Raw genomic sequence first — 13,806 nt, 5'->3', positions numbered from 1 at the left:
ATTACTACCCTTTTCTTACAGCTTTGAGTCCAGGTGTTCCAGAAATCTCATGTCAGTGGGTGCCTATGCGATCATATCATTGCAGAGTATTGTATGTAGAAAACAAAATGAGAGATGAAATGATTCTAAGAGCACTGCCTTCTCTGCTGAGGTTTGAGCTCTACCTTGGAATCTATTCTCAAGGTAGAGCTTCCATGAAAATAGCGAAAGTTACATGAAAGCGCTGAGTAAAAATAAATCATGTCCTCATTGGCTTTAAACCTGTTCTCATTGGCTTTGAACTTTAGAAACATTTTGTTTACTTAGAAGTTGCCCATATTTAACATACTTAAATGTATTCAAACATATTTCCTGGTGCTTTCTCTTACTGCTCCTTTATATTTTTCTCTCTTTGTAAAAGTAGCCAAAAAAAAAATGCCCAAACTAAAGATAAAATGTCAGAAGGGGAGATTTTACTGAGATTGATGTCTAAAGAAACAGAGAGTAAATCAATATATGGAGTGGAATTGGTTTGTTCTAGCATCAACCCACCACGCTAACTGATGGAAAAACCGTGTGTGTGTGCACTTGGGATGAGAGGGTTCAAGCAAGGAAAAGCTGATGATGTTACAGCGACAGAAAAGTGCTGACAGCTTGGCTCATTTAGCATTGCTTGTCCCCTTATCCCTGAATAATGGGCGAGTATTGAGCTGCCACACTTGGCAGGTAGCAAATCGAATCCGGCTCATCCGCAAGTGAAATAGTTTCACTGAATTAACCAATCTGATGATGTTCTCTCCAAGTTTATTTTGATAATATATTTAAAACCTACTATTTATTATTAGACTCTGAAGGTGATATTTCTATTGGGATTCTAAGTTTGGGTAGAAGGAAATGTGGGGACAAGTTATGCCAAGTTAATAAGCTACAAAACATTTAATGTGAATACAAAGTCTGCTTTTTTCATCTATTGTGACTACTGATTGGAATATTTAATATGTCCAGCAATTTTGCCAAAAGCACTTTGAGTGTTGGCACAGGAACTTTGATGTATCATTTTGATATTCACCTTCTCCTTGATCAGGTTCTGGACCACCCTGCGGACATGGTTCTGCTCCTCACACTTTTTATAAAGGGGGCGAAGATTTTTTTAAAGAGTTATTTATTGGGCCTCACCTGGTGGTGCAGCGGTTGAGCACTGGACTGTGAAGCTGCCCGCAGTCTCTGCAGTGCTGGTTCGATCCCAGGCCACCGGCAAGTGTTCCACATGGCACAACAGACCACTCTTGCCACGCCTGCTGCTCCCCTCAGCAGTGTATTTCAGTCATTCTGCCTGTTCTGTTCCCCGCTCTGGCTCTGGTGAATTCTCTCACCCTCCCACGCTTCTGACTGTACCCAGTGCTTGTATATATAAATAAATAAATCTTTAAAAAAATAAAATAAAGAGTTATTTTTTATGCATACAAGAACTGCGGTGCAGGCTAGAGGAATGGGGGTGGTGAGCAGATTCACCAGAGACAAAGTGGGTTGCAGAACAGGTGGATTGACTGAAATGTAGTGGTGAGGGGAACAGCAGGTGAGACAAGAGAGGTCTGCTGCACATATGTGTGTCAGCTCCCTGGCCGAGGATCAAACTCATGCTGCAGTGGCTACTGATAGCTTCATAGTACTGAGATTTAACCCCAGTGCCACCAGGTAGCCCCAACAGAGCAAAGATTTTTGATGGAAAGTTTCTTGTCTTACAACCTTTTGACTCTGTTCACTAGTGCACAATTTCCTTTTGCACAATTTCCTTTTGCACAGCACTCCAGTCCCACCTTCATTTGACACAATTAAATGACATATAACCTTGGAATAAGCAAACTATGTCAGCATATACCAGACTAACAAGAAAGTCCATGTTCTAGAAAATTGGAAAATGTTTGCATATAAAATCAAGGACTTTAATCTGAATCTACTGGGAGGTCTAGAAATCAAAATACTTGCCTGTCCTTCAAAAAGTTTTGATTCCTATTTGATGACCTGCTGCTCGGCTGCTTATATATAAAACATTACTGAACATAGACCAGTACTCTGCTGATCATCGCTCGTGTGCAGCAGAGATTTTAGAATGCTTGCTGTCAGTCCTACATTTGTCTGTGTATTTGTTTCCACAGGCTTCCATTGAAACTACCACACATTGTGTGACTAAGAGCAACAGAGATGTATTATCTTACAATTCTTTAGGCTAAATATCTAGCCTAAAGAATTGTAAGATAATACATCTCTGTATACATTATCTAACATCAACATGTTTGCAGGTACTCCCCATGCAGCCCTGAGGGGAGGTCTCCCTTGCCTTCCTGGCTTCAGTGTCCCTGGGTGTCTTGGTTTATTATAACATCACTTTAATCCTTGTCTATCTCCACATGATGTCTTCCTTTTATGTTCGTGTCTTCGCAGGGTGTTCTCCTCCAGCTGTGTCTATACTCTCCTCTTATGAAGACTCTGGTCCTTAGGGTTAGGACCACCCTTATGAATTCATCCCATGCTGATGGCATTTGTAAAGACTATTTCCAAATAAGGTCACATTTACTGATTACAGGGTTAGGATTTCAACCTCTATTTAGGGGATACAATTGAACCATAAAAATCAGTATTGATTTTGGGTAATAGCATGCTCTAATATTTGCCTCCTTAAATTATTCTGTTATTAATAAGCAACTGAAATGTTGGGAAAGTCACTGTAAACATATTAACAATATAGTTTCGTTCATAAACTAAGGACAACTACCATTCTCCATACCCTATTGAAAATTTAATGGTAAGGCAATATGAATTATGTGTAAGATATAGCCATAGACATCTATCTTTTGTCATTTTATTAGAATTGCTAGACTCATTTAAAACCAGATTTCTGGCTTTTCAATTCTCGCTAACCTTTTATGTCTAATAAAACATTTTTGATCATATTATTGATTTATTTCTTCTTAAGTTTTAAGAAAACTTTAAGTCTCCCAGTCTGAGTGCTAAAATATTATTCCAAATGCAGTGTTTTCAAGTAAATAGAAAAGAAATGTGGAATGCCCTTTCAACACTAAGGATCAGAACCATTGTTTTGTTTTTAACTAATCTCTTGATTTCATGTTATATGGAAGATTGTATGGATGCACCAAAACTTATACTATCAGTATGACATGTTTTTATTCAGGAAATTAGAAAGTCTATAATTCTGAACTTCACTTAAATAAATATCTCTCAATTCCTCCAAAGAAAGAAGAGTTATATCTTTAGCATTTGGATGTAGGCACATGTGATAAATAAAAGCTCTCCTTGAGGACACATGAAGGAAAGGGAGGGAGTTAGCAGGTTTGCAAATCTTCACAGTGTATTTCCTGTGGTTTGCTTAATGGTGAGATTGTGTTTCTCTCTCACATAAATGACACTCACCTAAGAAAAACTTAATTTATTAATAATTTAATTTGTTAATAAGCTATCTTATTAAAGTAGTGTTGAAACAGGTAGAAGATGAGTGTGATGTCAGCTCCATTCACCAACCAGTGTGGGGGAGCAGGGGAAATCTCTCACATTTTTGGGTCCTTCTCAGATTGGATGAGTATGCACAATCGCTTTAGATGGGCTAAGAAAGGAAACATTAATTGAATGACATGCATTTAGATTGCCTACATATCTATATTGCATGGTAAAGTGAGGGTGATCTCATCATTTGCTGATAGTAAAAAGAGTTTCTCAAATAGGGAGAACATACCTATTGGTAAACCCCCACCTTGATGACAGCACCAGACTGCATTCTTCGAGGTCATAGAAGACAGAGCAGTTTGATTTTTTTTTTTTTTCCAGTTAGGAAATGAACAGGACTGAGACAAAGGCAAGAGATTCTTAGTCTTTTGAGTGTTCACTGCTCTTAATTTAAAATAATATTCATTGGGCCTCCCTGGTGGCGCAGTGGTTGAGCACTGGGTAGCGAAGCTGCCCGCAGCCTCTGCAGCGCTGGTTCGATCCCCGGCCACCGCGTGAGGGTCCCACATGGTGTGCAGACCTCTCCTGCCGCCCGCTGCTCCCCTCAGCAGTGTACCTCGGTCCTTCTGCCTGCTCTGCTCCCCGCTCTGGCTCTGGTGAATTCTCTCACCCTCCCACGCTTCCGACTGTACCCAGTGCTTGTATAAATAAATAAATAAATCTTTTTAAAAAATAATCTGCATTATTTAGCAATGGTAACAGATTTCCTGAGACCCAGAGGATCTTGGTAGACCTTCTAAGGTGACACATTGTGAAAAGGTCTACTTTGGGCATATTGACAAAAGTCTGTCTAGGCCTTTTGGGGATACTGATCCCATACTTGCTATGTGAACATGGTTCAGTAACTTATCTTCTCTGCACCTTAGTTCTACAAACAGATAATATTATGGTAATACTAATTTATTACAAAGAGTTGATAAAGAATTAAGTGATTTACTGGAGTCAAAACACTTAGAATAATTCTTGGCACATAGAAAACACTATGCTAATGTTAGCTATTATTCCTATTTCTACCTATTTATATTGTTGCTAACATAATACATTATAATTTTGCAATTATCAGAAGACAAGACTACAGTGAATACATTAGTCAGCTAAAACTTTAAGTCTCTGCTCCATCCACTCTCTTGTCTCTGCTATTAGAAACAGGGAGTTTTTCTTCCACAGTCTCCACTCCATGACTAAGTAAAAGATACAGTGTGAATATTTTGCTGTGACTCCACTCCTGATATGGTATACCCAGCTCCACTCCACACAGAGCTAAGGTGTATTTTGGTTTTTCCCTTCAGTATTTTTTTTCTGTGATGTATAGAATCTTTTCCAAGTTACATTTTCATTAATTAAAATTCATAGAGGTCTAGGGCCTCCCAGGGGTTAAAGACACAGCGTTATCAAGATATATCCAGCCACTGCAGCACCTTGATCCCCAGCCAGGCAAGGAACTGACCCACATGGCGCAGCAGACCTCCCTGTCTTGCCCACTGTTCCCCTCAGCAGTGTATTTCAGTGCATTTGCCTGTTCTACTCCCCACCCTCTGGTGAATCCTCTCACTCCCCACACCTCTAGTCTGCACCCCAGTTCTTGTATGCATAAATAAATAAATCTTTTAAAAAAATCATAGAGGTCTATACAAAGACCTGTAAATGAATGTTCCTAACAACTTTATCCTTTCAAACTGGGAAAAACCTAAAATGTTTGTCAGTTGGTAAATGGATATATAAATTCTGCCATTGTAATTCAATGAAATACTACTCAGTGATTAAAAGCGACAAACTACAGGGCCTCTCTGGTGGCCTAAGGGTTAAGTCTCAGCCTACCACCTCTGCAGCCTGAGTGCCATCCCCAGCCAGGGAGCTGACCCATATACAGTGCAGCAGACCTCTCCTGTCTCGCCTGCTGCTCCCCTCAGCAGTGTATTTCAGTAAATCTGTCTGCTCTGCTTCCCACTCTGTCTTTGGTGACTCCTCTTACCCCTACTCCTCTGATCTGTACCCTTCTGTTCAATAAATAAAAAAATAAAGTAATCTTAAAAAAGTAACACACTATATTGAGCCTCCCTTGGTGACGCAGGTGGTTGAGCGCAGCACTGTGAGGCTGTCCCCAGCATATGCAGCGTAGGTTTGATCCCGGCCAGCTGGCAAGGGTCCCACATGGCAAAGCAGTCCTGTCCTGTCACGCCCGCTGCTCTCCTCAGCAGTGTACTTCAGCCAGTATGCCTGTTCTGTTCCCACTCTGTCTCTGGTGAATCCTCTCACCATCCCGCGATTCTGACCTGTACCCCAGTTCTTGTATAAATAAATAAATAAAAATCTTTAAAAAAAGTAACACACTATAGATGCAAATAATAGCATGGATGATCAAGAGAGCATTATGCTTAGTAAACAAAACTAAATACCAAAGACTATATGCTTTGTAATTCTATTTATTTGATATTCTATAAAAGGGAAAACTACAGTGACAGAAACAAATTAGTGTTGCTTGGCGCTAGGAATGAATGTTGTGTTGGATTGACTATACACATATACAAGCAGACATTTGGAGTGATGGGCTTGATCCACTTGTGATTGTGGTAATAATTTTAGATGATAAACATTTGTCAAAGCTCATCAAACTATTACTCGAAGAAAATGAATTTCACTCTGAAAATTATACCTGATATTGATTTTTTTTTAAATAGAGAAGGGGTTTGCATTTACTGGACATGGATTGGGTAATATGTTCATCGGTTAGGCAGAGATTCAGTTTATCCTTGAATTCATGGAGAATATATGAAAGTGAGTTCATGGATTAAAAGATAATATTAAAAACCACACAGATCTCATATACTTTTGGTTTTATTAATCAAAACCTAAATATTTTACAAAAATATATATGCCAAATTTAAAGCAATGCAATCTAGTTTGTAAGAATCACAAATGTCTCTGCTAATTTATATAACTTGCCATTGCACTTTGAAGTCTCAATTACCCATTTTTCTAACACTGTTACTATTAAATATTTCACTTTAAAATTTAATAGTTTTGTTAAAAACTGTTGTAAAGCATGTAGACAGGTTATATATGCTTTTTAAAAAATAAATGTGTATGTGTGCTTTATATTGCTACACTTTTATTTCAAAACTGCCCAATTCCATTTTAGCTTAACTTTCTAGAAAAGAAATAACCATGAAACAATGTCTATTAAGCATTCACGAACAATAAGAAGTGTGCCTGAAGTCCCTACTCTCAGACCTCTCCTTTTGCCCCTTCAGGGAGGTTCTTTTGTGGTGATTTGAAGGATATGTGCCTCGTGGTAATCGTTGCCACAATTTAACCACTTTCTAATGGTAGTTTTATACTGTATCTCGTCCTGGGAGAAAAGCAAAATGAAATTTGATAGAATTCAAGAAAGCAGAGATCTTCACACAGTCTTTAAATAGGACTTACAATGAGAATTCTCCCATTTAACACCCCCCCATTACTTATGTGATTCATATATAAGAGATCTCACTCCCTCTTATTATTTTTGGTGTTATTTTTAAACTATTCTAGCTTGTGGTCTCTCTTCCTCTAGTGTCTAAGTGAGATAACTAATATTCAGGAAAACAATTCTATATACTAAGGAAGTTTCTTATAAAGAAAACAAATATTGAAACAGAATCATGAAGAGAGAGCTGCTTCAGACAGGAGGTTGAAGTTCTTTGTCTTGTTATGTTTCTTCCACTGTTAACATGTAGGTTCTTGAGTGCACTCTTCAAGTTACTTGTGTCCAAGTTTGCTCATTTAAAAATTGAAGGATTGAGTCAAATGGCCTTACAAATATAAAACATGAGTATATATTTGGTTTGGAATAAACATATGCTTTGTACTTGAACTTGTCAGAAATAGTGTATTAATGCTAAAGGGACTTTTTAAAATCATGGTGTTATAAATATATGTGTGTAGGTAAATATACATTTTTGTACATGCATCCATACATTCAATATTGAATACACCATTATTTCTCATAAAAAATTTACAAAGGTGGGTATCCCTGGTGGTGCAGCAGGTTGACTGCAGCACTGTAAAGCTGTCTGCAGCCTCTGCAGCATGGGTTTGAGTCCCGGCCGGCCAGGGAGATACCCACATGGTGCGGCAGACCTCTCCTATCTCGCCCACTGCTCCCCTCAGCAGTGTTTTCAGTCGGTCTGCCTGTTCTGCTCCCCAATCTGTCTCTGGCGAATTCTCTCCCCCTCTCATGCCTCTGGGTTGTACCCTGGTTCTTGTATAAATAAATAAATCTTTATAAAAAAAATTACAAAGGTAATGAACATTATGAAACAGTTTGATGATTTGTAATAATATACCATCCTTTCATACCTGCTTTATAATATCTAGGTATGTAGATAAGTAAAGTATTTTCTGTTTTAAATAGTCATCATTTTAATATTTAGCTTTTTTTCTTTGAATAAACTTACTGTAGTTTTCTTTCCTTCTATTTCTTTGTTCTTTATTTCTACTTCTTTGTTCTTACCCATTCTTTCATCTGTTTTCTCTATATTTTATCTATTCTCCAAAGTCTTTTGCTCTCTATGATTTGTGTTTTTAAACACTGAAATAACCTTAGGGCATAAATGCTTTCATTTCTATATTTTGCATAATTTATAGGCTATAGAAAGGATCTTGGGACTTTCGTACTGGAAGGAACCTTGAGGAGACAAGTCATCTATTTTCGTGTTCACCATTTCGCTATCACTCTCTCTAGTTTTTGTAAAGCTATTTTTGTGTGGCATAGCCTTGAGTCTGGTCCCAGGACCTACAGAAGAAGGGCAATATGTGGCATCACATGCCCATCCTTTCCCAAATTAATTTGAAATCTTACAGCCTGTCACACATATACTAAGCTGGTAAAATAGATGAAGATTCTCTGATATGATTTGTAAGTGAATATAAGTTTGATTATATAAACATTTCTATAGTTCTGCCAACTATCTTTCCTATACAGCTGTTTCCCCACTATTTAACAAGGAGACACATGTTTCTCGGGCAAGGAAAGGAATATTAAGGCTTTAATATTAAGCCAAAATATTAAGGCTTTGCCTCAAAGGCCAGGTATGGAATCTAAAGTATAATGACCTCTAAATTCCATAAGTCTTCTTTTTGACTAAACAGCAATCTAGAGGAAAAGAGGTTGAAAATCAGAGGAACCCTTCACTGTCCTACTTGTGCTGCATAAGGATGTACAGATGACATATCATCATATTATGTGACACGCGTGTTACACTTCAGAATTTCTTACATCCAGAAATACATTAATCAATGTAAAAGAAGTACTGAAACATAAGTGACACCTACAAATCCATGATGGACTATTTTTGATTACTAATAACTACAACAGATTTAAACTAGAACTTGGATTTCACGTATCCAGGCTTTTTCTCCCTGTCATAAGGTCACCCATGCAATCAGAGATTTGTATATTCCAGTGGATGGAGAAGACTGTGTCGAAGTGAAAACATTACAAGAATTCATGAGAACTGGACTCCAACTGTGATTTTCCCATCAAGCTGCCACATGAGAATCCAGGGACACAATATTTTGGTCTTTATTTTTCTGGGCTTCTGAGTATTCACTTAGAGTAGGTATGTTAGAATTCTTTCTCTTAAATATGATTATTCTGTCAATTCACAGAATAATTAGATTTGGGCAATTATTTTAGCCAATCTCATTATGGAATAGTTTATCTAGTGACTCTGCTACATTAAGATCTGTCTAAAATATTGCAGCCAAGACCTATACCTGATTCTGAGCTTTTTATATTGAAAAGATGATGTTCTACTGTTTTTTTTTTTTTTTCAGTCATGGCAAAGATCTAATTTTGACAACTGAGGGAGGACGAAAATCTTTAGTATGACAATGATATTAGAAATAATGTTCAAATAACCAATGTTGAAGGAGATGCAGATGTTTGGCATGAAGAAAACATTTCTGTGTTTCTCAAGTGGTTCTCCTGGCTGTCTAGTCCTGACTGTCAAGTTCAGAGATGAAGCTGCTCAAGCTGGAGCAGCCGCCTCCTTGAATAATGTCCTTGATGGGTAGGGAACATCTAGGCTGAGAGCTACAAATGCAAGGCCAGCGGCTATGCCTCTGCCTTATTACCACTTCAATAGCCTACTCAGCAGGAATTAACATGGAGTTTGAACTGAGTCTTTTCCCCTTGGCCACAACACACAGTCTCCTCTTTCTGAATCCTTGACTTTTCTCACTGTAAATTTTATTACATGAAAGGGATATGCCAAGTGAAATTCTTGATGGTCTAACTGCTCTCTCTCCTGATAAATCAGGAGGATATGCTGCTTTGGGGCAATCACTAATTTAATATAGAAAAATGTACATCTACGTGATGTCACTCAGCATGATAGCTCTGTACTAGGCTTTCTTGAAACCAAATCCCTTATTTCTCCCAGCAACAACACAAAGGCCCTAAAATATACATACATGTACACACACATCATAATTGACTTTCTTGAACAGACAAGTGTTGGTAAGTAGTACAAGAAAATGTCCATTTCTAATTCGTTTGACCTTCCTCATGTGGTGACTTGTCAACACAATAACCCCACATTAACTCTTGGTTAACAAGACTTTCCCAGTGTCAAACATTTAAACTTCCCAAACCTGTTGCTGGGCAGGAGTGGGGCTTAGTTTTATTATTAAATTGTACCCCTGAGGATCCTCCTTGGTGGCACAAGGGGTTAAGACGCAGCACTACGAAGCTATCCGCAGCTGTAACAGGGTGGTCCCAGGAAAGGGGGAGGTTCCCTGCCCCACCCAAGGAAGGGTGGAGCTGAGCAGGAAGAAGAGAAGCTGGAGAAGAGACTGAGGAAGGAAGCAGGATGGAGCCAGGAGACCTGGAGGAGGCGCATGGAGCCTAGAGACATGTGAAGAAACTGCGCTTGTCTTTTGGTCGTGGACTGGGTGACACAGATGTGGGTGAGACCCGTGGGGAGGTGACCATGGCAGCTTTTATCTTGATGTTGATTTTGCTCTTTTCCTTCCGGGCTTGTCCGGTTGTTTCTGACTCTTTTCTGTGGGTCCCCACTGGAAGATGCTTTAGACTTGGGACAGGCCTTGAGGCCTTGCTCTGGGCCAATCCCATTTGGATGGACTTTTACCCACCACGAGGGGATGGGTAACTTTGGGTGCTTGATTTAGAAACTAGATTCTTTGCCTTACCTGTATTGTTTCCTAGTTTTATTAAAGTTCCTTTTCATTAAAGTCTCCTATGTTTTGTGTTGATGCGGCGGATGGCAGAACCCATTTAGAATAGGCAGGTTTGCGGGGTTTTGGGCTGCCCCTCTCCCTGTCCTATAACACAGCCACTGCATCACGAGTTCAATACCCAGCCAGGTTGCAGCCACTGCATCACGAGTTCCATACCCAGCCAGGTTGCTACCCACAGGGTGCAGCAGACCTCTCCTGTCTCACCTGCTGCTCCCCTCAGCAGTGTATTTCAGTAAATACCACTGTTTTGCTTCCCACTCTGTCTCTGGTGAATCTTCTCACCCCCCAAACCTCTGGCCTGTCCCCCAGTTCTTGTATGCATAAATCAATAAATCTTTAAAAAATAAAATTAAATAAATAAATTGTGCCCTTGATTTTGTGGAAAGATCAATTGCTTATTACCTGTGCTGTAGCCTTGAAAATTAAGTAAACAGTAACAGTAATAATAATGAAATTTAAAATCACTAAACTGCCTTAGTTCAATGGCTTCCTATCCAGGCTATGGGTTCAGATGACTTAGTTTTGACTCTTTTTTTAGCTGTGTATTGGTTACACAATCCAGGACATGCTGTTAAACCTTGCTGCACTCATTTTCCTGGGGTGTATGGGAATAATAAGTGGCCTAATTTGTGTTACTGTGTGAATCATACAACTTGTTATATAGAACATTAGGCAAATTATAAAGGTTCAATAGATATTAAGCAGTTCTTACAATGACCATTTTGTATCCTCGTGAGAGAAAATCTCATTTATTTGCATAGTGAGAATTATTCATTTTCAAACTTTTTCCCACTTCGGTATATTTTCTTGGTTTCCTCTGACAGAATTACCTTTCCTCATTTCCTTGGTAACCTGGAAAACATCCATTTAATGACACAAGTCAGACCTACCTATTCTGACATGCCTGAGGGTTCACTCATCCAGATAAACTTGACCTCCCTCCTCTATGGTCCATCATTCTCTTTCACTGATGCATTTACTCCCTTTTTTTTCTCTTGGTTTCCCTCCCTTTAGTTGTATATATAATCTCCTTGACTGATCTCTTCATCCCTAAAGCAAACTTAGCTATAAAGAAATGTAATACAGTATGAAGGACTAGATGCAACTCCTCCCATATTTATTAGCTGTGTAACAAATTACTTGACTTCCTTTTGCTTCTCATACAAAACCCGGACATTTCAGTGTTGTCCCACATACCAGAAAAGAAACCACATTTTCTTATTTAAAATTGATTAGCAAAGTGGACTTTACTTGTTTTATTTTAGTAAGTAAATGTCATATTTAAAGAATTCTCATTAGATACTCGGCAAACTAAATTGGTGTTGCAAATAATGCAAACAGAATCCATTTGTTAGCTAGTTTAAACAAATAAGAACTAATAGCTACTATTAATTTGTTTGGTATTATAACTTAGTACCTGCTGATGGGCATATGTGTGTGTGTGTGTGTGTGTGTGTGTGAGAGAGAGAGAGAGAGAGAGAGAGAAAGAGAGAGAGAGAGAAACTCACAGATAAGCATGCTTCCATTAATACAGTAAATCCTCATCCATGCAATAAATCCTTTACCCCAAAACTCATCAGGGTTAGTGAAGCAGCTCCAGAACTACTTATTAGTAAGAGACCACGGGTCAGGGTCATTTAGAAGTCAGATGGCCTGAAACAATGTGTGTTCTGATTGGCTGGTGACAATACTCCCCTCGTGTGCAGACCTGAGTGCTGCTGTCTAGTGGTCTTCATAGTTACTGTTCTTACTTGGTTATGTCCTTTGAGGCTTTCCACATGAAATATAAAATGTCTGTAACATCCAGGCAGAAGTTTAAGAAAAAGGAAAAATAAATATATGTGTGTATATATGTGCATATGTATATGACAGAGAAAAGGGATGATAAAATATTATGCATAGTTTGATCATTACTTATTAACAAAAAGTGTACATGTGTAGTATGTGCCCAGCAAAAGAACTAAAAGGCATTTATTTTTTATGATAGTATGTGGAATTACAGGTTATATTTTGACTACCTTGAATTGGAAACTTGAGCTCTGGTATGTAGGGAAACCTAGATTAGGTTCTAGAATTTAAGCACTGTCAAAATATATGATCATTTGAATATAAGAAATGGACCTTTAAAAATGCCCTATTTCTATCGCTTCTCAGCCTTTTGGCTAAGATCAAGTGTAGTATCTGTTCTTATCAGTTTAAAAATGCCCTATTTCTATTCAGTGGAGAAATGATTTCTTAAAATTTAAGTTTACTTTGTACATTTAGAAGGATCATTTTGCCTCCTACAATCTCTGTACTTTTGCTTGTATTTATTTATTTTTTTTTTAATTTCACACAACATACAACATTCTTCTGGACCTTAGAACACAATTGCATTCTTTTTTTTTTTCTTTACTTACTTGTTCCTTAGAACATATTCAGATGTTTCTGAATTCTTATTTCCTAGTACAATTTTTAAAGGTTTCATTGCCAGGAGATCAAAATTGTAAATCAGTAATGTTCCGAGTACCAAGAGTACCCTGGTGGCAGATGCAGGCTTTGGTTCATGTCTGACCCATAGATGCTAAGACACACTCGCTCAGCCTTCCTGCTGGCTCACAACAAATTTGTCTGGCTTCTGCCTTCCTCCAGGAATATACAAGTCTACACAAGTGGAACATGCTATTTCCAGACCCCAAATCACTAGCCCCTAGTATGATATAATTTATGTCACATATCCTAAAATACATTTCATATCAGTTTCTTTCAATTCATTTCCACTCTCACCCTAAATACCTGAGAGTTGCCATTCCTACTAGAAGCCTTCTGATGAATTATCCTTTTACTACTTTAAATAGCAGTTTAATTTACTAGGAAATCTCCATTTTCATGTTTGGTATCTTTCGGGGGACAAAGAAAAGTTAAGCCGTTGGTATAGAATGCTATTTGATATGCATTTGACATCTACCGTTTTTCATGGTTCCAACAAACTGTTACTGATTCTTGGGTTCTGTTCACTCGCCAGCTGCTCCTCCTGCTTGAAATACTCAGCAGTTGAGGAGGGAATGTTCACATCCAACCTCTGGT

General features: G+C 38.3%; 1 pseudogene; it reads left to right on the top strand.

Moving 5' to 3' along the window:
* Positions 1-12,882: 12,882 nt before the first annotated feature.
* LOC119258385 (U2 spliceosomal RNA) lies at positions 12,883-13,004 on the top strand (annotated as a pseudogene).
* Positions 13,005-13,806: the final 802 nt, after the last annotated feature.

Source organism: Talpa occidentalis, unplaced genomic scaffold, assembly GCF_014898055.3.
Source record: "Talpa occidentalis isolate TD23 unplaced genomic scaffold, MPIMG_talOcc4v2.1 talOcc4.4, whole genome shotgun sequence".
NCBI lineage: Eukaryota > Metazoa > Chordata > Mammalia > Eulipotyphla > Talpidae > Talpa > Talpa occidentalis.
Note: the sequence above shows the minus strand (reverse complement) of the source record. Positions and strands in the feature narration are given on the sequence as shown.